The sequence below is a fragment of the Juglans microcarpa x Juglans regia genome, chromosome 1S (assembly GCF_004785595.1).
Source record: "Juglans microcarpa x Juglans regia isolate MS1-56 chromosome 1S, Jm3101_v1.0, whole genome shotgun sequence".
NCBI classification, from domain to species: domain Eukaryota; kingdom Viridiplantae; phylum Streptophyta; class Magnoliopsida; order Fagales; family Juglandaceae; genus Juglans; species Juglans microcarpa x Juglans regia.
This window is the reverse complement of record NC_054595.1, coordinates 22,188,920-22,214,749: the sequence shown is the minus strand read 5'-3', so window position 1 is coordinate 22,214,749 and position 25,830 is coordinate 22,188,920. Positions and strand designations below refer to the sequence as shown.

The window sequence follows — 25,830 nt, the reverse complement described above, 5'->3', positions numbered from 1 at the left end:
AGATTCACATAAAAAAATATTTTTTTTAATAGAGAATCTCACTCTTTTCTAAAACAAATACATAGTATTTTCATAACTTATAATTGTTTCTACTATTAATTCTATTAGAACAATTATTGAGTAATCCCATATAACAAACAAGTCTCATTTTATTTTAGAAAGGGAAATTATTAAAACTTAATGATTGTTACATAAACAGATTCAATGTTGAACATGAGTGTCAAATCATCCAAACTCCAGAACTACGTAATAATCTTCCAAACATCATTTCACACTTGTCTCAAAAGTTTAAGCGGATGAAAAGATGTAAATTTAATTATTTATACTATATTCTTAACATTCTCACTCTTACGCGTGGGTTCAACACGATTAATTAAGTGGAATTGATTACATAGTCCTAATTCAAACAACAGACATACAACACTATTGTAAATTGGAATTACTTGCTTGTCAATAGCCCGGGAAATGCCAAAACTAGACGTGGAAAGGTCGTCTTAGAGTTGAAAATCATGGTAGCATGCATTCCAATCACTTGTCATAGAGGTTAAGCTTGTCGAAGCCTTTGTAAAATCTATCCGTAACAGAAGGTTAATGGTCGTCATAAAAAAGTAAAAAGGGCAACATGCCTCGCCGCAACAAAACCGAAAAGCCGCTACAACTATCTTTCAGGGCGACTTCTTTTTAACTTCTTGTTTATAAAGTTAACAGCCAAATCGAAGTCTCGGGATTCCACCAACTAAAGTAATGGACACCGAAGTCTTCCATATCAAGTCTTTATAGAGCTCTTGATTCTTGACAGCACTTTCTTTAATTTATGGATTATTTAAATTTACTCATGAATTGGACTGTTTGCATTCAAAAATAAGATGAGATGATTTTAGATAAAAGATAAAAATTAAAAAATATTATTAAAATATTATTTTTTTAATATTATTATTATTATTATTATTATTAAATTTAAAAAAATTGAATTGAGATATGAAAAAATTGAATTGTTTATTATGTTTTATGTGAGAATTTAAAAACATTGTAATGATGAGATAAGATGAGATGAAACACTTTCTGAATCTAAACAAGACCAGACTTTCTTTTATGCATCCTTTTCATAATTTTAACAAAATCTGGCCATTAACCAATTTTACCCTTTCTAGTACTCTTTTAAAAAACCTTCATGTATTCATTTTAGAACAAGGAACTTTTTCGAAAAATACCGTAATTAGTCTTACATTATATGGATCATGCTTAAAAGTGAGAGAAGGGGGGTGGGGATTGAAACTCAGATAAATACAAGTACTTCCAGACATATTCTGAAACCAAAGCCACTCCATGGCGAGCTCAGATTCTCATCTCGTCTTCAATAATGTACGTGAGACGAGACATAACAGTGACCCATGCATGGGACCCAAGGTTTTTTGTTTTGTTTTGTTATTTTCGTCTCGCTACTTTGTTCTGTTTTATAACCCAGCTGTTAGGAGTTGCTAGCTAGTTGTTGTCCAGCATATGCATGCATGCATGATACAGCTGTTTAAGAAGTACTGAACTTGAACTTTATCTTCTTCTATCTGATCTTAAACATGACCAATCTTAATTGTCAAAAAGGGCATTTCTTCCTTTCCATAAAGCACAAGTAACAAAATGGCCTCTTTTTTCTCTGTTAATTAACTTCCTCGTGCGTTGGTTCCTTAACATCCACACACATCCGCCTCTGCTGCCGACATCTATGATGCTGTTGGTTTTCTTTTCCTTCAGTGGGACATGCATTTGAGCCGTCTGCTGGCAACACGAAAACAGTTATCCTATACTTTTTCTTTGTTCTTCTTTACTTGTTTTCTTGTGCAAAAATAAACTGATTTCTCCCTGAAGAACATGTGTATGTCGTCTTTTTGTCCTTCGTGATCAGTTTCATGTATAATAAGGAATGCCAGGTTATAGATGCCTGGCCTTGAACTCTAGCCACATGGTACTGAAGTTTTTTTACGTTATAATTAAGTGCATTCCACGTCCTAATACCAAACAGAGAGTACTGCACGCACTTTTTCATACTTTATATGTATATTCCATCGATCAAAGGTACTGTACCGTCTAGGTATAAATAAAAAGGTCTACGTCAAGAGCTCTCTCTCTCTCTCTCTCTCTCTCTCTCTCTCTCTCCCTGCTTAACTATGATGTGTTTATCAGTAAGCTGGAAAACAAGAGCAAACTAGAAAGGGTTCAGATCAACTAGTGAACAGAATCTTTTGAACGCATCGATCTTGTCATTTTTTATCTTATTTCATTTGTTGAAAAATTCAGATTTCATTGTTATGTGCATAATTTTTTGTCTCCATTCATGGATGATCATCTCATAGAAGTTTGGACAAGGTTAATCCGCGATAGTCCTAGCTATGTGGTGAACAACTTAATATGAACATCTTGTTGAATACTGTGGAGTCGGGTCCACACCGCTCGAGCTGAGTCTCTAGCTGCTCAAGTGGAGGCAAGTTAGAGAGTTCGTTCAAAACAGCTTGACAGTAAGTTCGAGCAAATGCAAGTCAGAAAGTTCGTTCGATACCACTCGACATATCACTGGAGTGGAGACAAGTCAGAGAATTCGCTCGAAGAGCCGCTCGACACATGGCTCGAGTAATTGTAAAAAATAAGTTCGCTCGATGCGAGCTTGACATGCCGTTTGAGTAAACATTACTATTACTAAATAAAAAAACTCTAAAGAATCTTTATCCATCCCATCTGCATATCCAAGTGCAAATATTGCAAGGCTTATTCAAGTACTCGTCCTACCTCATCCTCACGGAGTTGAGGACCACATTTATAAAAAAATAACCCTAATATATATATATATATATATGTATATATAGTTTGACAAAATGAACGCAATGACGACCCAGGTGAAACTTACATCTTGTTTGGATTAAAAAATATTCTCAACTCATCTCATATAATTATGTGATAATTATTATTATTATAACTTTTCAAAACTTTCAAACAAAATATAATAAACAATTTCACTTTTTCAAATCTCAAAATAAAAATCATATTAAAAAATTTTATTCTAACAAAATTTTATTCAATTTTTAACTTTTATCTCATCTCATCTTAATTCAACTTACTATTCAAACCGATCTCCTTAACTGTACGAGGCTGGACTGGAGTGAAACAACTTGATGCTTGGGTATTTATGGCATCAATTGATCAAGAAGGAAATGGTTGCCTAAATCATCCACCGGAACATTCTAATAAATAATAACTTTTTTACATTTTTTTAAAATGAGATCTACTTTTTACAAATGCTTGCACAAGACTTATTTATTTATAATTTGTACAAATCATTTATCTCTATAATATATATATATATATATATATATGCATCAAAATATCTATTTTCATTTCTCTATTTAGAGTACTGATCCGTTTGGTAGCTAATAAATGGAATGCATGTGGTTTTGAAAGGGGAAAGTGAAACGCGTTGAATGCATGCATGCATGCAGCTAAATATTGGCTAAATCAAAATCGCATCTTTTTGAAGAATAATTTCGTGATGATCATGTATGCATGCATCTAATTGTGGGATAATGTGTGTGTATATATTTGTCCATAAACTACAAAAGTGTAGGGCATAGTTCAGACTAATATTTTCTTTTAAGAAAATAGTGTTATTTGTGGGCATAAACTCAGTCGTTGACATTGACAATGTGATCAGTAGATAATAATATTATTGGAGTTCCCTTTTTTTAAGATGGCTACATTAGTGGAATTCTAACAAACTATGACAATTAAACTAAGAAAAGTCAAAATAATAAAAAAGGAAATGAATTTACGTTGTTGACATTGATTATTAGCTTTAATTAAAGCTAATAGAAAGACACGTCAACTAGCATAAACAGAAAAATGAATGATAAGAATATTATAATTTCTTGATATCAATTATGGATGGTAACATATGACACAATCCGTGAATTTAATAGTAACACGATATGAAATTAACGAGTTTGAGTTTGATATTAACATATTCGGGTCAAAACAGATTGACCCGTTAAAGTGACGATTTATAAACGGGTCAACCTGCTTAATACGAAATTAATCTGTTTTGACATGTTTTGAATTTATTTCAAAATTAAAACTTTATTATTGTTAAGTTGTAATATTAATGGTATTTCTCAATATGCTTATGTTTTTATTGTTGAGATTGTAACTTTAGATATATACTCATATTTGTTGTTGTATAGTTTGTAATTTTGGTTTTATTTTATATTAAAATTTTAAAAATATTAATGTATATTTTTTAAGATAATGTAGTTAATAATAAATATAGATTTTAACTTTTATGTGAAATTATATTAATCAGGTCAAATGAGTTATGTGTTTTAGTTCAATCTATTTACATAAAATAAAAGAGTTTAAATGAGTCGTATCGTGGTAACATATTTTTAATTAATTATTAAACAGGTCAAAATGAATGACACGACACAATCTGTTATCTCAATGAGTTAGGTTAAGATTTGAAAGTTTGATATATTTAACTTAACAGGTTGAATTCAAGTTGGTCTATATAATTAAATATTTATGATTTGATACGACACGAATATGACTCGAAAACATGAATTGTCACCTCTAAATTATGAACAGATTTACGTCTATAAGAGGAGAGTGAGATAAATTATAATATTTATTCTTGTTAGTATAAATATTTGAGATAACATTAAATAAACAATAAATATTAGAGAGATGCTACGAACCGGCTGTGGTGTAAAGATATAATTTACACCTTCTAATAACCGAATGACACGTCACCATTCTAAGAAGATTAGGCTGCGTTTAGATGTTAAACTGAGTTGAGTGGATATAATAAAATATTATTAGAATATTATTTTTTAATAATATTATTATTTTGATATTTGAAAAAATTGAATTGTTTATTAAATTTTGTATTGAAATTTTTAAAAAAATTGTAATGATAAATTGAGATGAGTTGAGGAATCAAATAAAACCTAACTGCGTTTGAATATTGAATTGAGTTGAGTTGATATGATAAAATATTGTTAGAATATTATTTTTTAATATTATTATTATTTTGAGATTTGAAAAAATTGAATTGTTTATTATATTTTGTATTAAAATTTGTAAAAATTGTAATGATGAATTGAGATGAGTTGAGTTTGGTTTAGTTTCAAATACCCACCTGTCTGAGCTGATTATCCCAAACAATCCTCTCCTCTTTCTCAAGCTTTTTGTGCGCTCTCTCTCTCCTCAACAAATATACCATATTTAAGCATTCACAATGCTCATGTAAAATATACTTTTTTAGTAAAATATGGAACCCAGAAAGCTACATAAAGCTACAGCAAAGCCTTCAGAACCCGCTAGTGCAACTTGTGGCATCCCTGCTAGTGCATACAATCCACTGTTGAGAACATATTCCATAATTTTGAAGTGCCCCCAACATCCTCTGCTTCGCCTCTTCAAACCAACGACAGTTCAAACTAATTATATAATATTATATATCAAGAGATATTATAAATATTAAAAGATATGAAAATATTATAAATTTCTTGATAGTTAGAATAAATATTTGAAATGAATAAAAAATATTTAAATGATATAGAGAAAAAATAATTAAACGATAAGTTGATGTATGGCTTGTTGTAAAAATTAATATCTAAAAAAAAAAAATAAGTTTTAATAATATATTTTGAAAGATAGGATAAATGATTCCTTGGAAATATAAGAACTCAATTTTGGAATCATTCTCAAACCATGTGAATGAGAAAGAAGAATCTGGGTCAGTAACTGTTATGAACTTAATAGGTAAAATTCACTATTGAAAACTAACTTACAATAGAAGAGTATCTAGGAGTTTATAAACTATCAACCAATCTCATACTTAGTTGATGTGAAATTGTAACAATCACCATTATCTGCAGCTGACGTCCACGGCAGTCCCCGTGCTCACACGGGCTGGTTGTGCTCTAGGTCTTTTTTTAACTCTGGGCGAACACTGTCATACCGGCATCATCCCCTATGTCGCACAATTGCAACCGTCGTAACATGACCTTAGACATGGAGTGACTCTGATATCATTTGTTATGAACCCACTAAGTAGAAATCATCTTTGAAAATAAACTTATAAAGGAAGGGTGTATAGAAGTTTATAAATCATCAATGAATCTCATACTTAGTCGACGTAGGATCGTAACAATAACCAATGATTCGAATAACAAAATGAAGAAACTGGATAATACGGGCATGGATGAAGTGGGTTTCGGTTTTGTGCGAACTAGTGGGTTTCAAAGATTTGTGGGGCATTTGCATAATTATTTGTTTATGGCTGCGTAGCCTGCGATGGATCGAGGGGAGGGAGACAGAGGGGTGCAGCGAGAGAGAGAGAGAGAGTGGCGGGATTGCATGGGAAAATCACTTGGGACCGGTTTTATTGTAACGGCGGAACCTTGGGCCAACTTTCCTAAAGCGTGAGATATTCATGTAAAATGAAAAAAATATTAAAACATCGTAAATAATGAATATATACAAAATTAAATTTTGATAATTTGTTATAAAAATAAATTTAAAAATCAAAACTTAGAGTATTTTTTAATTTTTTGACGATAATATTTTATAGAATAATATTTATCTATTATTATTTTTATAATAAAATATTTAAAAATTATTTTCATCATAAAAATTATCAAGAGATCTTTTAAAATATCATCTTTCATTCTAGTATCTAAGTTACTTTATCAAGTTTCATGTAAAATTTAAATATTTTCGTGTTATATTAAGCATAAAATGTTACAATTGACGCCTTAAATAAAATTTACCTTACTCAGTGAAGTTCAGAAGATAAAACTTTTCAACTATTTTTTTATATAAATTATCAATTTTAAATAATTTTTCTTATATTTTTACTTTAGATTCTATATTAAAAAATCTAAATTTAGTTTGGGATCCATACTAATAGTTCATTATTTATCCTAAACTTAGTTTTAATTTAATTTTTGTAGGACCACAACCTTGAAATTAAATAATATATAGAAATTATACAAAATTCAAAGGCTATAGGAAAAAAAATGGAGCGGCATTTCTATGTATATTGAGATTTTAAAAATTTTTACAGAGCATATAGAAATTATAATTTTTTTGGAGGCGCCAATTTCTATATACATAGAATTGTGTATAAATTTTAGGAGCTATTTTGAATTTTAAAAACAAAAAATTGGGGGGCCACTGATTGTAATATTCTTAGAATGATGTGGTGTCATCCGGCTAGCGGAGGGTTTAAACTCTCTCTTTTTAACACATTCGGTTTGAAGTTATTCTCTAAATACTAATACTCACTTTGTATATCTTATCCCTTTTGTACTTGAAGTCTTATGTCCAAACTTTGTGAGTATCTTTTTCATATTCACATATTTTTCATTGGAGTGACATGTGCGGAGATAAATAACAACTTACTGTTATTCTTATAATACTTGGGAAACTGATGCTATGCCATCTAGACTCGTTTGTTTGTAGAAATGAGATGAGATGAATTTAAATTAAAATTAAAAAGTTGAATAAAATATTATTAAAATATATTAGGGTTATTATTTTTGTCTTGAAATTTGAAAAAGTTGAATTGTTTATTTTATTTTGTATAGAAATTTGAAAAAGTTGTAATGATGATATGAGATGAGATGAGATGAAATGTTTTTTGAAAATAAACAAGGCCTAAGTTTATCCCCTCAATTTGACCGATCATGTATTTTATTTTATTTTATTTCTTTAATTTATAAATAATTAAGGAAGTGACTTTTAGTGTATTATTTTTTTTAAATATTTTTACAAATGTTTAAAGATGTTTAAGAAATATTTAAAAGAAAAAACAAAAAAACAGAAGTACAATTTGCATTAGGGGCACACCAAGTGGGCAAACTTAGATGGTATAGTAGCACTACCATTTTAAGGGATCCATATCCTTCTATCAAAGAACAGTAAGATCTCTTGTAGATGTTGAAAAATTTGTGAATAATAATAAAATGGTTTGTAAATAATATTGAAATGGTTTATGAATAATAATGAAATAATTTAAGTTAAGATGTTTTATGGAGTTTTGAAAAATGAGAGAGAAAATGTTAAATAAAAATATTATAAAATTAAAATATTATTATAATATATTTTTTAAATATTATTTTTATTTTAGGGTTTGCAAAATTTGAATTATTTTTTACATTTTGTTTGAAAGTTTATGAAAGTTGTAATAATTACATAATGATTAAATGAAAAAGTTACAGATTTAAAATTGGAAAATATTTGTGTTTACAATATTTAAATGTTAAGATGAGATAAATAAGATGGAATAATATGAAACCATCTTGCAATACAAATGAGGCCTATACCATGACTTCATTGAGACCTGTAAACAAGATCACTAAGATGTTGTTTAGGAATAAAGCTTTTATATTATCTCAGAACTTTTTATAATTTTATTTCTAAACATTACTCAAATATAAATATTTTTTAATTTCAAATTTTCAATATTTTTATCTAATCATCACCTAATTATTACAATTGAATTTTTTCAAATATCAAAACATAAACAATATTAAAATATATATATATTTAACAATATTTTAATTTTATAATATTTTTATTTAACTTTTTCTCTTATTTTTTAAAATCCAATAAAATATCATAATTTAGACTCTTTTACTACTATTCACAAATTATTTTATTATTTTTTACAAAATTTTTATCTCATTTCATTTCTCAAGCTTCTCCTAAGTTTTCACTGGTAGCCACCCAAAAAAGAAAAAAAAGAGTTTCTCTGGTTTATACTTCTTGACCGCCATTAAATTTCGTATCTATATACCCTTGTCACTTTGTTATTGCCACTTTGAATATTCGATGTCTAGTGGCAATCATAAAAACCGTCATTATAGGTTCTTGTAGCGGCGGTTCTCGTGATGATATGTTCTCTCTTCCACAGAGCATTTAAGAAAAAAAGGGAAAAGGGAAAATGACGTAAAGAAAAAAAGGGAACATTCGTTCTCTGTTTCCTTCCTTGCTAAGTGTTTTACTCTACATTTATTTTCGTAGTTCTGCCATCTGTCATGGGGCATTAATTTATATATTTCCCACAATAACTTCTACACTATAGTATTGCTCATAACTTGAGAAAAAATATACTGTTTATAGCAGACTGCATTGTGGAGTTAGAGGAAACTCCTCTTAATCTATAATTGTTTCAGTTTAATGAAATGAGTTCCTTTACAAAAAAAAAAAAAAAAAAAAAAAAAAAAGGGCGAGCGAGCTATTTAGCCGTGAAAGATATTTATTATTTTCCTTTTCACTTGTTCAATGCTAAAGTAAAGAATTATTTTAGGCTTCGTTTGGTTGTTAAAAGTATTTCAAAACATATATTAATAATAGTAAATAATTTATAAATAATAATGAATTATTTCTAAATAATAATAAATTATTTATAAATAATAATGAAGTAGTCTAAAAAGATTTGAGAACATTTATGTTCGCAAACACAGCCTAGCAGGTTTGGAGCCTTAGATGAGACACAAAATTCTCATTTAGTTTCATTTTATTTCATCCAATCTTATTTTTAGACATAATTTAAATATAAAATTTTCAAACTAATCATTACAATTTTTTTAAACTTTCAAATAAAAAATAAAAAATAATTTCAACTTTTTCAAATTTCAAAACAAAAACAACATTATAGAACTATATTATTACAATATTTTAACTTTATAATATTTTTTATTCAATTTTTTCTTTTTCATTTTCTAAAACTTTAAAAATACTGAACTTCAAACAATCTCATATTATTCACAAATTATCTTATTACTATTCACAAATTTTTATCTCATTTCACTCAAACAAACCGGATTTAGATCTTAAATTTTGGTATCATTAATTTTCTTTGAATTTATGCATTTTTATATTAAAGAATTATTTTAAGAGAATACAAAATATTGAGCATCATGTAGCCCTAAAATGAAGAATGCAAGCTACGTTCTGCACATAATTTTGGTCTAAATTTATAAAGAAGTATGCAAGCTCTTGTTTATTATTATTTTCGAGTCAGTATCGATGGAATAGGTTGTCGTAGTAAAAAGATGTCAATTACAAATCGTGATTGTATGTCATGATCTAAGATCTAAGTATTCGACTTCATTTAATTACAAACTTTATTAACCATTTTTATATACTCTTAAATATTATTAGCTTTATTCGTGGATCAATGAGTCCTAAAAATAAAAAAAACAATAATTTTTAAAGAAAAAAAGGCACTAAAAAATGAGGAAAACCCAAACTGCCAACAGCAGAGAAGCACATTAAATAAATAAATAAGTAAATAAAAGTCTTTCAAAAAGCAAAAGAGCACAAAAAGGCCGAGCAGGGAACCGGGATCATCATCAACCCCATAGTGCTCCTCTTCACAATCACAGTTCCTTTGTCACCGTAATTCGCGGACTCTCCCGTTCCCGTCTCTCTTACTCTAGCGTTTCGCTCCGCTGCTCTTTTCTAGCTCCTTCAGCTCCCGTGGTACGCTCTCCCTCTCTCTCAGGAACCGCCTGATTCCGTTTCGTGTAAGCTAAAGGTATCTGCAATCTAGGGTTTTCGGAGATTCTCGTTCGGAATTGAGTTTGTTCGTTATTTAATTTGAGTTTTATTACTTTGTAGCTCTGCTTGGTCACTGATAAAATGTGGGAAAATTAAAGGAAAACGAAACCTTGATAAGCCATCTAGGATGGTGAATTAGACTAAGTTATCGCTGTTTGAGCATGTATCTTTTAATGATCTTATTTTACTTTGCTCTAGGCCAATAACTTCTTTGAGTATATTTCTTCTTGTTTCTCGGAAGCAAACGGTGCATTCGCTGTATCTGTTCTAGAAACTAAGATCTTCAAGTTGGGGGCGCCTTTTTTCTTACAGTTACTTGGAAATGGCATCGTTCAGGAATCGAGTTCGGGTTTCATGCCGTAAGTGAAGTTTGTTCGTCAATTACAGAGCACATGCATCGGATACTTAGTGATCGATGCTGCATCGCCTTATAGGATGAAATGTTTACTCCATAATTATTGGTGAGATGAGGTAATATCTGCACTTGAAAGTGTGGATTGACTAAGTGGGAGGATAACTTGAGTGTAAAAGATGGAAAAGGCGAGGGGTTGGTTCAATAAATTTAGGTCGAAAGATAAGTCAAAGGCTTCTAAGAAGAATGAAGCTACAGGGAATGGGAAGGAGGTCTTGAAAATGCCGACGAGTGAGGACGCTCCTTCAAATGTGACTAAGCAGAAGGTTGCGGCCGCAAAACAATATATAGAAGACCACTACAAGAAGCAGATGAAGAGCCTGCAGGAGAGGAAGGAGCGGTATGTTTTCAATGCTTCTTTTTTAATAATGCGCTGGTCATGTTGTAAACTGTGAGTCTACACTTTAAACTGGCCATGATAGTTTCCTTTTTCTCACTTGTTAGAAAAAATGATTAATATTACATTCTGGCAGATTGAAGATGTTTATTACAATGAGTACCTTCCCCTTTAGTTTCTATGGCTACCTTCATGGGTCACTGATAAGTAGTAAGGCTTTGCATGCAGTCCTTGCTGATTTGACTGCATGAACACCAGAAGGACCCAAATTGTTTAACTCCCCGGCTACATTTATACTGGGATGAGTATAGCAATTTATCCAGCTCTTTGTTTATTCTCTATGATCAATTATTTCCACTAATGGTGGTTTTTTTATTCAATAGAAATAATATTGCACCCTTTTCCACAGCCATATACTGGCTTGTAAAAGTACCTAATATTCTGGCTAATGATTTTATTTCATCAAAGAGGTTTTTGAAGCAAACTAGTTTTTAGAAGCTTGAGTGATGATATTAAACTACTTATATTTGATTCAGACGCAATATACTTGAAAAGAAGTTGGCTGATGCTGAGGTCTCCGAGGAAGAGCAGAACAACTTGCTAAAGCATTTGGAGAAGAAGGAAACTGAATACATGCGCCTTCAAAGGCATAAGATGGGTGCTGATGATTTTGAGCCATTGACGATGATAGGGAAGGGTGCATTTGGAGAAGTATACTATTTTGCTTTGACCTATATATAATATATATATATATATATATATATATATTAGTTCTAATTATTTGCATGGGATTTCTGTTTGTAATTATAGCACAATTTTATTCATCTGTTCCCGCCAGTAGTTTAGAGGAAACAAGAAACCAAATTAGTATAATGCATTTAAATAGTATTTTGCAGCTAGTACATATGACAGTGGCCAGTGAATTTTTTATTATGTTTTTCCAAATGTTTTACACCTATCTCATGCATTCCACTCCCCCCCTCCCTTTCCCCCCCCCCCCTCTCTCTCTCTCTCTCACACACACACACACACACAAACACACACACGCACACACACATGGTGGGGTTATGTTCTGGAAGAAGGCTTGTAAGTAGGTATTCTTTATGTTCTTTATGTTTATGAATGTTATGGTGTTGGAGTTATGACACATAACTAGTGGGTTGAGGTGACCTGAAGGGGATTGGTTACCTTTTAGAAAGAGAGGAGAAATAATGTAAGGGAAGAGTGAGATGAAAATTATGAACAAAAGAATCCAATAACTAGAGCAACTGGCACATTTTTAATTTTATTATGCATAAATTTGTCACTTTTTTTTTTTATTGGCACCGGGCGTCTGAGAACAAAGTCCGAACTAATCTCGAGGGTGCATAGGCCCTCGGCAAAGAGTTTTTCACAAGTGCACATCGGGTAATTTAAAAGAAAGTTCCTCTAATCTGATGACTCCTTGAAATTGTTTGCACCTAAGAGGATTCAAACCTTAGACTTGGAGGGAGCATACCTCCAAGATGAAGGCCTTTACCACTTCAGCCAACTCCTAGGGGTTATAAATTTGTCACTTGATTTATGTCCATTAAAATATTTTCTGCATAGGGCTACTTTCTGCCCCAAAAGCTTAAATAACTCTGAATAGAAAAACTTTAGGACCTAATTTTTTTTTTTTTAGTCACAATGTGGGTCACTTCTTTCTTCTGAAGAACTTCTGTTTAGGCAATGAATAAGAAGGATGTGCTGTTGGATATAAAACGTACTTGAATTTTTTCGAAGTTGGAGTTTTTAGTTAATGATGTTCTTGACTTATTCTGGGCATGTAATTAACCTGTTCTGTGAAGTTCATCCACAATGTTCTTAGATCGATTGGTTGCCCGTTACTAATTTTCCTTGTGGTGCAGGTTAGAATTTGTAGGGAGAAGGCAACTGGACATGTATATGCTATGAAGAAGCTTAAGAAATCAGAGATGCTTCGCAGAGGCCAAGTATATATTTAACTGAAGACATTTTCTCTCTCCTAAAAATTTTCTCTCCGTACATTTCTTCTTTCTTTGTTTTTACTACTGGTTGGTTGTGGTGTGTCAATGACTACATCTCCTTTGGAGATTAGTGCATTAGTCCAGTTTGAGCTACTGTGTTGGTTGGTTTTCATGGGGCTGTGCAGAGAGGTTGTTATTGTACATAAGGTATTTGAGTTCAGAAATGAGAATGAAAGGTGGTGGAGAATCACAGAGAGTGGTCGTCGTGTGGTGAAATACATTTCTTTGGATCATGAAGCCCTGGGGTGGTTGGGTTTAATGGTAAGGGAATGTGCAGAGTCATTGGATTCTTCAGAGTTCTTGAGAACTCGTAGAAAAGGAAATAATGTGTTAATGGTGAGGAGGGGATGCAATAACAATGGCAGTTTTATCTTCATCTCGGAGTTTGGGCATGAAAAGAGGAAAGGGCTGCTAGTGGTGCCGGAAGGAAGGAAGGGGGAGGGGTGGAGGAATTTTGGAGTTACATTGAAGGAGATCAGTCCCCCTCCCTCTGTTTCGAGTGTGAGAAACAGAGTAGCTAAAGGTGGTGGTGTTTCGAAGAGTGACGGTGGTGCTCCATCGTGGATGGCAGCTGGTGCACAGTCGTACAGTGAGGTGCTCCAAGCACAACAGGTATAGCGAGCTGTGAGTGCTGTGGTGCTAGGCGTGAATAGTATAGAGATTGTGCGGCAACGAGGGGGAGATGGTTATGTATTGTTGGGGTCAAAGGAGGAAAATATCTTAAGAGTGCTGGGTGACATGGAGAAAAAAGTGGGGACGTTATTAGATGAAATAGACTGGCTGAAATGCAGCGTTAAGGGTAAGGAGATGCTGAGTTTGGGCATGGGCTGTGATGCGGGCTTTACTGAATGGAGGGACTTGGGCCGTGTTTCGAGCCAGAGGGTTATGGACGTAGGAAGAGGGCAGATGGAGTAGTTTGTCTCGATGGGCTTAGAGATGGGCCCTGCTTTGTGCCAGGCTGTAGGCCCAAAGAAAGGCTGGAGGGCAAAACAGCTGCAGACCGAGATTTGGGCCGAGTCATCCTCTGATGGCGCCGATAAGCGCCTCACCGGTTGCTCCACCGGCACAGAAACAACCGACGGTAGCGGGCGATCACTCTAGTGAGCCGATAGACTCATTCCGGCTAGAGGAGTTGGAGGACAACGAAATGGAACCAGATGAGACCTTGAGGGTTGTTTTTCCGTCGTCGTCAGGGGGGTTGGTGATGGGGAGTGCACATACTCAGTCGTGCGTGGCGTTTGAAGGCCCAGGTGCTGCGTGTGTAGTCTTGCCGGCATAGGAGGGGCTTTTGTGTGATTACCTGTCACCGATTCGTGGGCTGTGTTTGGAGAAGGCACAGTATACGCCGTGTGTAGTGGATGGAGGCCCGGTGGTGAATCTTGTGCAGTTAGTGTTGTCGGAGCATGATCCCTCGATACTGAGGTCTTTGAGTGACTCTCTATCAATGGAGATGGTCTCCTTTGAGGAGAATAAGTCGGGTGGAGGGATTGAAGAATTAAAATTTTCGGTTCCTGCTAGTGGGGAACCAGAAGCAGTGTGTGGCTTGGAATTGGATTTTTTTACTCCTGCCAACACTGGTGAGGAGGGGGCAATTCTATCTCCTTTGTGTACACTCCCCCCCAACTATGAGAGTAGTTCATCAAAGTGGGTTTTCAAGAAAGTTGAAGAGATTCAAGCTATTATTGGGATTTCGTTTGGAGGTTATGAAGAACAATTTAAGGCTCTTCTCGTAGCACTTGAGGATAACCATTTGAAGTCAGCCTCAAAGCGGGATAGAGAATTTAAAAAGTTAACTTGCTCAATTGATTATGATGTGAAAGAAGGGAGTAGCGGAAGGGATAGATCGAGAGGGAGGGGTATGAAACCTAAGATTTTATCTTGGAATGTTCGGGGGCTCAATGATCACAATAAACGCCTTCGTATTAAATCATTATTGTGGATGTGGAAGTGTGATGTGATATGTTTTCAAGAAACAAAGTTGCGATGCATTGATAGGAAAATTGTGAGAAGCTTATGAGGGTGCTCGTATGTGGGTTGGACTTATTTGGCCTCTTTGGGAGCCTTAGGTGGAGTGTTAATTATGTGGGATAAAAGAGTGATTGAGTTGATTGAGGAGTGTATTGGAGAGTTCTCGATTGTGACTCTTTTTAAAAATGTGGTGGATGGATGGGAATGGGTATTTGCTGGCTCCTATGGTCCTAATGTGGATAGGGAGAGGAGAAGTTTGTGGGAGGAGTTGGCTGGTATTTATTCATTATGGGATGTGTTGTGGTGCATGAGGAGTGATTTTAACACTATTCGCTTCCCTAGTGAGCGATCAGGGCACTGTCAACATTCCATAGCTATAGATGAATTCAGTGAGTTCATCTTTGATCTGGACCTCATGGATATCCCTCTGGTAGGGGGTGAGTATACCTGGTCAAATGGGCGGGTTTGGTCGAGATTGGATAGATTCCTTATATCTCCTTCGTGGGAAGATAAATATCCGAAAGTATGTCAGAAACGACTAGCTCGAGTTAGTTCAGATCACTTTCCTATCCTTTTGGATTGTGGGAGTATTCACAGAGGGCGTCGGTATTTCAAGTTTGAAAACATGTGGCTTGCAGCGGATGGATTTGTAGAGATGGTGCGTGGGTGGTGGTCTTCATACCAGATTATTGGTATTCCAAGTTACATTCTGGCAGACAAGTTGAAGGCACTGAAACGACTTGAAGAAGTGGAATTCGGAGGTTTTTGGTCACATTGACAATCAAAAGATTACATTGTTGGAGGGACTGCAAGACATAGAGGATAAAGAATTCTTGGGAGATAATTCGAAGGAGGTGTTATTGAGGAAGAGCATGGTTATGGCAAACTTGGAGAGGGTTTTGTTGTCAGAGGAGATTTCATGGCGTTAAAAACCCAAGGCCCTTTGGTTGAAAGAAGGTGATAGGTGTACGAAGTTTTTTCACAAAGTGGCTAATTCACATCGGCATAACAATGCCATTGAGTCACTCCAATCAGGTTCTCTGGTGTTATCTTCTCATCTCGAGATAGAAAACCATATAGTACAATACTATGAGACTCTTCTCACATAATCGGATTCTTGGAGGCCGAAGCTTGATGCTTTGCATTTTGAGGCAATTGATGCGCAGAGTGTCAGTGTTTTGGAGTGACCTTTTGTTGAAGAAGAGATTTATAAGGTAATATCTGGCCTGACAAAGGACAACGTCGGGGCCGGATGGTTTTTCAATGGGTATTTTTTAAACTTGTTGGGACATTGTGAAAGATGATGTTATGCAGGTTTTCAGGGAATTTCACTCCTTCCAAAAGTTTGAAAAATCTCTTAATGCGACTTTTATTGCTCTCATTTCCAAGAAACACGGGGCTTTGGCGATTGAGGACTTTCGGCCTATAAGTCTGGTTAGTAGCATTTATAAGATTATCTCGAAGGTTCTGGCTAACCGGTTTAGCCCGGTGTTGGAACATATTATTTCCAAGTCCCAGAACACATTTATTTGAGGAAGACAAATTCTTGATTCAATACTTGTTGCAAATGAGTGCTTGGACTACAGATTACGGTGGGAGGTTAAGGTGTTTTGTGCAAGCTTGACATGGAGAAGACATATGATCATGTGAATTGAGATTTTCTCTTATACCTGCTTGAGAGATGTGGTTTTGGGGTTAGGTGGATTGCATGGATATGCACAGCTCGGTTCTCGGTTTTGGTTAACGGCACACCTGCTGGTTATTTTGATAGTTCGTGGGGATTGCGACAGGGAGATCCTTTATCTCCTCTTCTATTTGTGATAGTTATGGAGGCTTTAAATAGGATGATGCAGGTTGTTGTTGGGGGAAGTTTCTTATCGGGGTTTCCAGGTGGGCAATAGTTTTGGTGGCCCTACTATCATTTCAGACCTTCTTTTTATAGATGATACGTTAGTTTTTTGTGAAGTGGATAAGAGCCAGATTAAAACTTTACGAGCATTGTTACTTTGCTTTGAAGCAGTGTCGGGGTTAAACGTGAATTTGGGCAAGTCTGATATGGTTCCTGTTGGTGTGGTCTCTAATATCCGAAGCTTGGCAAGACTGCTGGATTGTAAGTTATTCTCTCTCCCAATGAAATATCTGGGCTTTCTGCTGGGAGCAACATTCAAGAATAGATCTATATGGGATGGGGTAGTGGAGAAGATAGAGAGAAGGTTGGCTAGCTGGAAACGAGTATATTTATGAAATGGGGGCCGCCTCACTCTTATCAAGAGTACTCTCACTAACCTCTCCACCTATTTTTTATCTTTGTTTCCTATGCCCGTAGGGGTGGTGAACAGAGTGGAGAAACTCTTATGGGCGTTCTTATGGGGAGGCATGGGAGAAGAAAAGAAATTTCATCTGGTAAAATGGAAGACTGTATGTGCCTCAGTTCTGAATGGAGGGTTGGAAGTGTGTAACTTGAGAACTTTTAATAAAGCTTTATTGGGAAAATGGCTTTGGAGATATTGTTTGGAAGGGGGAGGATTGTGGAAGTGGCTGGTGCTCTAAGGAAGTGAGAGAGGGGTATGGTGTGGGCTTATGGAAGTATATAAGGAAGGGGTGGCCATGTTTTGCAAATCAAATTCGTTTTGTAGTTGGTGAGGGCATCCGTATCAGATTTTGGCGGGATGTGTGGTGTGGAGATCACGCATTGGAAAGGGCTTTTCCGGCCTTATACTGTATTTCAATTAATAGGGAGGCATCAGTGGCGGAAGTGCGTTTATTCTCTCATGGTGCGTACCAGTGGAATATTCTTTTTAATAGGGATTTCCATGACTGGGAATTACCAATTGTTTCAGAATTTTTCAGCTTACTATACTCCACGGAGACTACTATGACACAACGAGATAGCTTGAAGTGGCGGTCTAATAATCACAAGATGTGTACAGCTAAGGTGTATTATAGCATCTTGACAACACAATTTGATATTACTCTGTTTCCTTGGAAGAACATTTGGAAGTCTCGAGTGCCTTCTGAAGTAGCTTTTTTTTGTTGGGAGTGCTGCTCTTGGAAAGATATTGACCACGACCAACTTGAAAAAGAGAGGATGTGTGGTGTTGGAGTGGTGTTACATGTGCAAGAAGAATGGAGAATTTGTGGACCATCTATTACTACACTGTGACGTAACAATGGTGTTGTGGGATGAGATCTTTCTTAGGGTTGATGTTGCTTGGGTTATGCCTATGAGGGTGATGGATTTGTTGGGTTGTTGGCCAAAGATGCAAGGCTGTCATCAAGTGGCAGTAGTGTGGAAGATGATTCCGTTGTGTATTATGTGGTGTATTTGGACAGAAAGGAATGCGTGTTGCTTTGAAGATAAGGAACGCACAATATCTGAGTTGAAGAAGTTTTTTCTCCACACTCTAATGTGTTGGTTTTCCACTATTGTATTACATGGAGATAATATTCATGAATTCTTGTCTTTAATTTACCGCTTTTAGAATGAATTTAGGAGCTCTTATGTATACTTCCTGTGTACAAGGGCTATGCATATTTCATTCATATATATAATATCTATCTTTTACTGATAAAAAAATATATATATATTTAACTGAGCCCAAGAGAAAATTTTGTAAGTGTATTGTCATAATCGAATTGCTAATTTGCAGTTGAATTTGTTCAGGTCGAACATGTGAAAGCTGAGAGGAATCTACTTGCCGAGGTTGATAGCAATTGCATCGTCAAGCTCTATTGTTCATTCCAAGATGAGGAGTATTTATATCTCATTATGGAATATCTACCCGGTGGAGATATGATGACTTTATTGATGCGCAAGGATACACTGACAGAAGATGAGGCCAGATTTTATGTTGCGGAAACAGTCCTAGCTATTGAGTCCATACATAAACATCATTACATTCATAGGTACTTTGACAATTTGTCTACATTGTGTGATGGGAGGCTACGAAGATGCCTTTTCCTTTGAAGTCTTGTTGTTTCATATGATGAATTCCATGTTCACGTATCGCAGAGATATAAAGCCAGATAACCTGCTCCTTGATAGAAATGGTCACATGAAATTATCAGATTTTGGATTATGTAAACCCCTGGACTGCACTAATCTTCAAGAGAAGGATTTTTCTGCTGGAAACAACCTTAGTGGGGCTCTTCAGAGTGATGGGCGCCCTGTGGCGCCAAAACGCACACAACAGGAGCAACTTCAGCATTGGCAGAGGAACAGGAGGATGCTTGTAAGTTTCATGAGATCACATGTCTTCAAGATGCCATATGCCTAATTATGAGGCTCAGTAAATTTTCTTACTTATTAAAAAAAAAAAAAATTGTCATCAAGATTCCTCTTCCTCATAGTTTAGAGGGTTCATTTTCATGTTTTTTCCATGCCATAGTTGTAAATCCCATCTATTTACCCAAAAAAGTTGAAAAATCCTATCTACAAAGAGGTTCCAAATTCAACCTTTTCCCAGTGAAATTTGATTTTGCATGTTCTTTTTTTTTTTTTTTTCCCCAGAATCTTATGGTAACATGCAGGGTTATGTTGTTAAAATATCAAATCGTTTCACTATTTTTAATGTCGTAGGCTTATTCTACTGTTGGAACTCCTGATTATATTGCCCCAGAAGTTTTGCTGAAGAAAGGATATGGAATGGAATGTGATTGGTTGGTATCTTAACATTTTTTTCTAATCCGTATTTTATATGATATAAGCTAGTGAGATCCTATTTTTACTTATCCAGGTGGTCTCTTGGTGCCATCATGTATGAAATGCTTGTAGGATATCCACCCTTTTACTCGGATGAACCTATGTCAACCTGTAGGAAGGTAACTTCAAGAATACCAGTTCTTTACTTTTCTTGATATGATTTCTTATATCATATGTCAAGCAGGGCATGCTTATCTTTATTTCCTTTTCCTTTTTTCTCATTACACCTGTGACTCTCTTGGAGTTGGACCGCAGTACCAAGTTCCAACAACTATAATAGGATGCACGTTCTTCAATCACAGAAGCATGGTGAAGTTTGCTAGAGAACGAAATATGGGTGTTAGCTTTAATTGAAAGTTATGAGATAGAAAAATGGAAAACAAGGCACTGGAGAGACTGAAAATACTTCCTTGATTTGTGTGTGGTACAGTTGTTGATGCTTTTCTTTCAATATGAATCCCTATTAACATTTTTTTTATAAGTTATTGTTAATTAACATTTTAAAATTGTTTTTGGAGGTTTCTTGCTCAATTTAATCTTTCTAGATTATATAGTATAATGGAATCTTTTCTTATATTTAAGGATCTAGAGCTGAGTGTTCCTAAAGGGTTTATGCTGGAAATGTTGTATTAATTGCCAATTGAACTCAGCAAAATTTGTATCATTATAATATACTTGAGATTGTTCTCATGATCCTCTTTGTGTGTTATGGTTCCCTTGCATGATCATTACTTTTTACCATTTTCTTTTTGTATATGCTGCAACTCTGGTGCAAACATATCATGTAATGCAGCGGCGCCCTTATAAAATTAATTTTTTATTTTTTTAAATGTGGCCATCTGTATGAAGGAGGCACTATAATGAATACAAGTTAGTTGGAAGGGATTATTTTACCCTGCTTATTAATTTTTCATATTGTTTAGAAAGGTCTGAAAATAAATTTCTTGGTGCGTGTTTATAAATCTGCACGTTGGCATTTTCTCAGTTTAATTTGAAAGTTATGTGAATGGAATGGATCCAATTATGAACTGCCCTTGTTTAACACATTTACAGTAATATGTTCTATGCTTTTTTTCTATAAGAATTTTATTAATATGAATAGAAGACTAGGCGAAGCCCAAGTACAATCTGCTCTCTGTTCCAAATTTTTGTTTTCCAATCAAGACATACATCGACCCATTCACTCTGGCATAAAAATATTAACTGACTTAGTTTAGATCTCACTTTTTTACCTCAAGTTTGTGCCTCTTCTTGGTTAATCTAAACTTGCTTACTCATGGGGACTTGGATGCATTTTCCATTCTGCCTCTTGTTACCTCGTAGCTATGATGAGTTCTGACTACTGTGGAGTTTTACTGCAAGTTTCTTTTTCTTTTTTTTTTTTTTTTTGGGGGGGGGGGGGGGGGGGGGGGGGGGGGGGGGGGGGGTTATGTGTGATTGTTTTTAGTTCCTTACCTTGTATTTCTTGTCTCTCTTATTTATGATGGAAAATGGCTCATCTAAATTATGCAGATAGTTAATTGGAGAACTCATTTGAAATTTCCCGAAGAAGCAAAACTATCCCAGAAGCGAAGGATCTTATTAGTAAAATGTTATGTAATGTTGACCATAGGCTTGGAACAAAAGGCGCCGATGAAATAAAGGTGTCTTGTGGTGTATTCTGTTCTATTGGTTTGCTTTTAAACATTGAAATTCTAATTAATGAATTTACTTGTTGGCTGGTTATTTTTAGGCTCATCCATGGTTCAAAGGCATTGACTGGGACAAATTGTATGGAGTGAAAGCTGCATTTATTCCTGAGGTCAATGATGAATTGGATACTCAAAACTTTGAGAAGTTTGAAGAGGTGAATTAGTTGTTTTTACCATTTCTGAGTGTGTGAAAATACACTGATCTGCATGTTTTTGAGGCATTTTGTTGCTAACCTTTATGTTCTTTCTCATGATTTATTGATAATGCTATAGGCTGACAAACAAATCCAAACTTCGTCAAAAGCTGGTCCATGGAGGAAGGTTGGTATATACAATTTGAATTGAAATGAGACTAAAGAGGTGCTATAGTTGTAATAACCCTGGATGAAGTGTAGGAGGGTAGTGAATGAAATCCCACATTACTTGGGAGAGAGAAGTTCTTGCGTTTTATAATGATTCCAAGGGGCTCAATTGTTACCAACTAGTCATTTTGGAGCAGAAGTCAATATGTGGCTTGGGTTTTCTTTGGTTATTTATGATAAAAGTATCTTCACAGCTAGTCAGGGTCCGTTTTATCCTCAACTTGGCTTGTATCTCATAATGTTGACCATTGTTTGGCAATAAAGTGCCATTTCCCACAGTTTGAGCAGCTGATATCACTCCATTGTTGATGGAACCACTGTTCTATTCACTTCTGTCATTCCAAAGTTTTCTTAATGTACTGTATTTGGTGCGACTCTGTTGTTTGGCATGTTCATAAATCATTTGGTGTTTTCCTCCTATTGGTCTGCAAACTGAAATTGTTTAGTATTCAATTATTCATAAATATGATGAGAGCTTCCCTTTTTGTTTAGTTAATTGATTTTTCTTGAGGTCTCATTAATCGATAGTATGTTAGCACTACGTATCTTATTGCTGTTTAAATTCTTTACTGAAAGGGTGGTATTTGTTTCCAATGTTCTTATTGCTGTTTTCTCCACTGCTGCAGATGCTGTCATCTAAGGATATCAACTTTGTTGGTTATACATACAAGAACTTTGACATTGTAAATGATGATCAATTGCCTGGGATTGGTACGTGCTTGCTCTCTTAATGGATGCATACTTCTATTTGTCCTATTGGTTTTGTTTCCTTATTTGTCGATTGTTTCAACAGTTTCAAGAGTTCTTTAGGCTTTCTTTCTTATTTCTAGGTTTATTCCTTTTTGTCGTTTTCATACTTTTTAATGTGTACCTAGCTGCTAATAAAAAAAAAAAAAAAATTGTTTACCTAGTTTGGGGGATTGATGGTTTTGGGGATCTGACCAAGGTTTTTATGTGCTGTGGGTCACTAACATGTCATAACTCATTTCAGGGTTGGAATTTATGCAACTGACCCAATGTAGTTAGTAGGCCTGTGCACATGGGCCGACGAACCGATTGATCCGATTTATTCAATCCGATCCGTCCGACAATATGATTGGTCATTACAAATCGGTTCTCAACCCGCTTAATGTCGGATTTGTTCTTCGGGTGTTAATTCCACCGACTCTATAAATTTAAAACTTGCCACGGAAGTTAATGCGTACGAGTATGACTCGCAACTTTTTTCTATTGGCTCTGTTGCATCGTCTTTCATATATTACATCTCCTGTAAAGCTTCACCATTTATGGCTGTTGATATGCCTCGAGAAGCACAAGTTCTAAATGTTTTCATCCTTTGCCTTTTACTCTCTCTCTCTCTCTCTCCTCCATTGCCTATGCAGCCTTTAACTCATCTCTTCCAATTTCTTTCTTTTTTGCATTAAAAGCCTTTTCTCTCATGGCGAAGACTCCATTAAAACACCATAGAGAGGAAATCCTTTAGAATGTGTTCCGTCTCTATTTTTCTAGCACTGTTTCTCCTCTCAGGCTTGAACAAATATCATTATTTGGCACCTTTGATTCCTCAAACCCAAACCACTAGCTGCCCACACAGCCCACATGCAGGCTCACCATACAGAAAATTTGCGAGATGAAAACCAGAGATGAATTAGGAGAAAGAAAAGAAATTAATTAGTGATACCAAGAAAAATTCGCCATGAAAGCAACTCATCATCCTTTGAGCTTCTTTCTTATTCTTCTGTCTTTTGCTCCCCCACCAGAGTCTAATCCGCCTCCTCCACTACCACCACCACTATCGAACCCAAGCTCCGAGTACCTTTTCTTCCACGAAGGCGGGTCTCCCCCTGATCAAATTCAGCATGCCGTTTACAGATCTGGTTCTCTACTGTCAGTGTAACTTTGCTTGAGCTAGACGCCGCCGTTTGCAGATTTGTTGCCGCTGCTGGTGCTGGGCAGGTCGAGGCTTGGGGATGCCTCACCTCAGCTCGAGATCTTCTCCTTCGATCCCAAGACCCCTTCTCTCTCTTCCTCTCCTGTGGTTTGTAAACCATTGAATTGGTTTTCAAATTTTTTTTCCCCTAAGCGAATCGGTTTTCGTTTCTGGAAGCATGAAAAGACCTTGTTTTTAAAGGTTGGGTCATACGGGTTCGACCCGGTTTGATTTTGTTTGGGTTGAGTCGGTTCGGGTTGGCGCCTTATATGAAAGTTCTCGGGTCAGGTCGGGTCGGGTGCAACCCCGGCTTTACCAGGTCGGGTTGCAGCCCTAGTAGTTAGGACTGGGTTATATGGCTGTATTGAGGTTATTAAATTGTACAGAGTTTCCTGACTAAATGTGGGGAAAGGGAGAGCTGATTATGAAAGTTCTTAACCTGCCTCTTCTACCATTGTATTCAAGCAATGGTTTACTTTTTTCAAACCTTTTTGCAAGACCATTTCTCAAGTGGTGGCCATATCCTTTGAGGACTGTGGCATAACTGGAGTTATTATTTATATACTTACCACGCCTGGTATGTCTTAAGTTGTACTAAATTGAAGTTTTAGAAATTTATACAATGATGTGCTCATTATAACATATAAAGCATAGCTTGCAATTATGTTCAGGTTATAACTATTCTATCTGTACACTCTTTTATCGTTCTTTTTTTAAAGTAAGAACATAACTTCATCTACTGAGATAAATGATGTGGAAATGATCTTTTATGTGGATGTTTTTTTGGGATTCATATGTACAGCTGAATTAAAGAAGAAGAGCACTAAAACTAAGAGGCCCTCCATCAAGTCCCTTTTTGGTAAGATATTTTCAGAACCTCTCATATTCAGTTTTTTTTTTTTTTTTCCCCATCCCATTAAGTTTAGGATCTAGTGCGAGTATTTCTTTCATGATACTAACAAATCATATAACTTTTAGATGTAGAGCCATATATATTACTTCAACAGGAAAGGGTACTAGGGCCCATGTTTCTTTAATTTCAAGGACTTTTTTATTCATTCTTTTTTGTACGGCAATGAGAAGACTGGGAGTTTTTAAGGAATATCTCGGTGAAGTTGCCTAACTTTTAAGCAAATTCACAATGTCCCTTGCCTTTCCTCATCTACGATGTTGAAATTTGAACAGACAGTTCAAGTTAGTTTTTATTTATGAGAGTGCAGTATTTTGGATCGGCTTGGCTGGTATCGATGTGCCAGCTTATTTCAAGTTTTCAGATTAGTGCTTGGAGTAAAGCTGATGCAGTTCTGTTGTCTTATAAAATCGGTTCATCTATTACAGATGATGAGTCGGCCAAGGCTGCCAATCAACCTGTTCATGGGAGTTTTCTCAACCTCTTGCCTCCCCAACTAGAAGTCCCTGAGAAACAGAGACAATCCTAATGATCTACACTTATTTTTGTCATAACCTCAGATGGCCACGAAAGAGTGATTTGTTCTTCGGTGAATGTCTTTTATTTTACTGCTTCCTGAATTTCATTGTTTTAGAGTGAACGTTTTTGGGGCGAAGGCCTGAAACGAGTTGTTTGGTCTCTGTAAAATAGCTTCTGGAAATATTTATTCTTTGAAAATATTCATTTTTCTTCCCTATGTAATGGAAAAAAAAAAAAAAAAAAAAAGAAAAGAAAAAACCCTTGTATAATACGAGCATGATTGTTTATGTAACCAACTTACCGTTAGTGTTGACGGTAGTGGTAGTGTACTACTTATACACGAAAAAGAAGATTTTATTAA

At 35.2% G+C, this 25,830-nt stretch overlaps 1 long non-coding RNA gene and 1 pseudogene across 1 annotated transcript; one reads left to right on the top strand and one right to left on the bottom strand.

Moving 5' to 3' along the window:
* Positions 1-30: 30 nt before the first annotated feature.
* On the bottom strand, positions 31-13,243 carry LOC121246263. The gene is made up of 3 exons (XR_005937091.1): positions 12,668-13,243; positions 5,470-5,477; positions 31-41 (listed from the first exon to the last, which is right to left on the bottom strand). It is a non-coding gene; the product is annotated as an uncharacterized LOC121246263 (long non-coding RNA).
* On the top strand, positions 10,338-25,830 carry LOC121246260 (annotated as a pseudogene).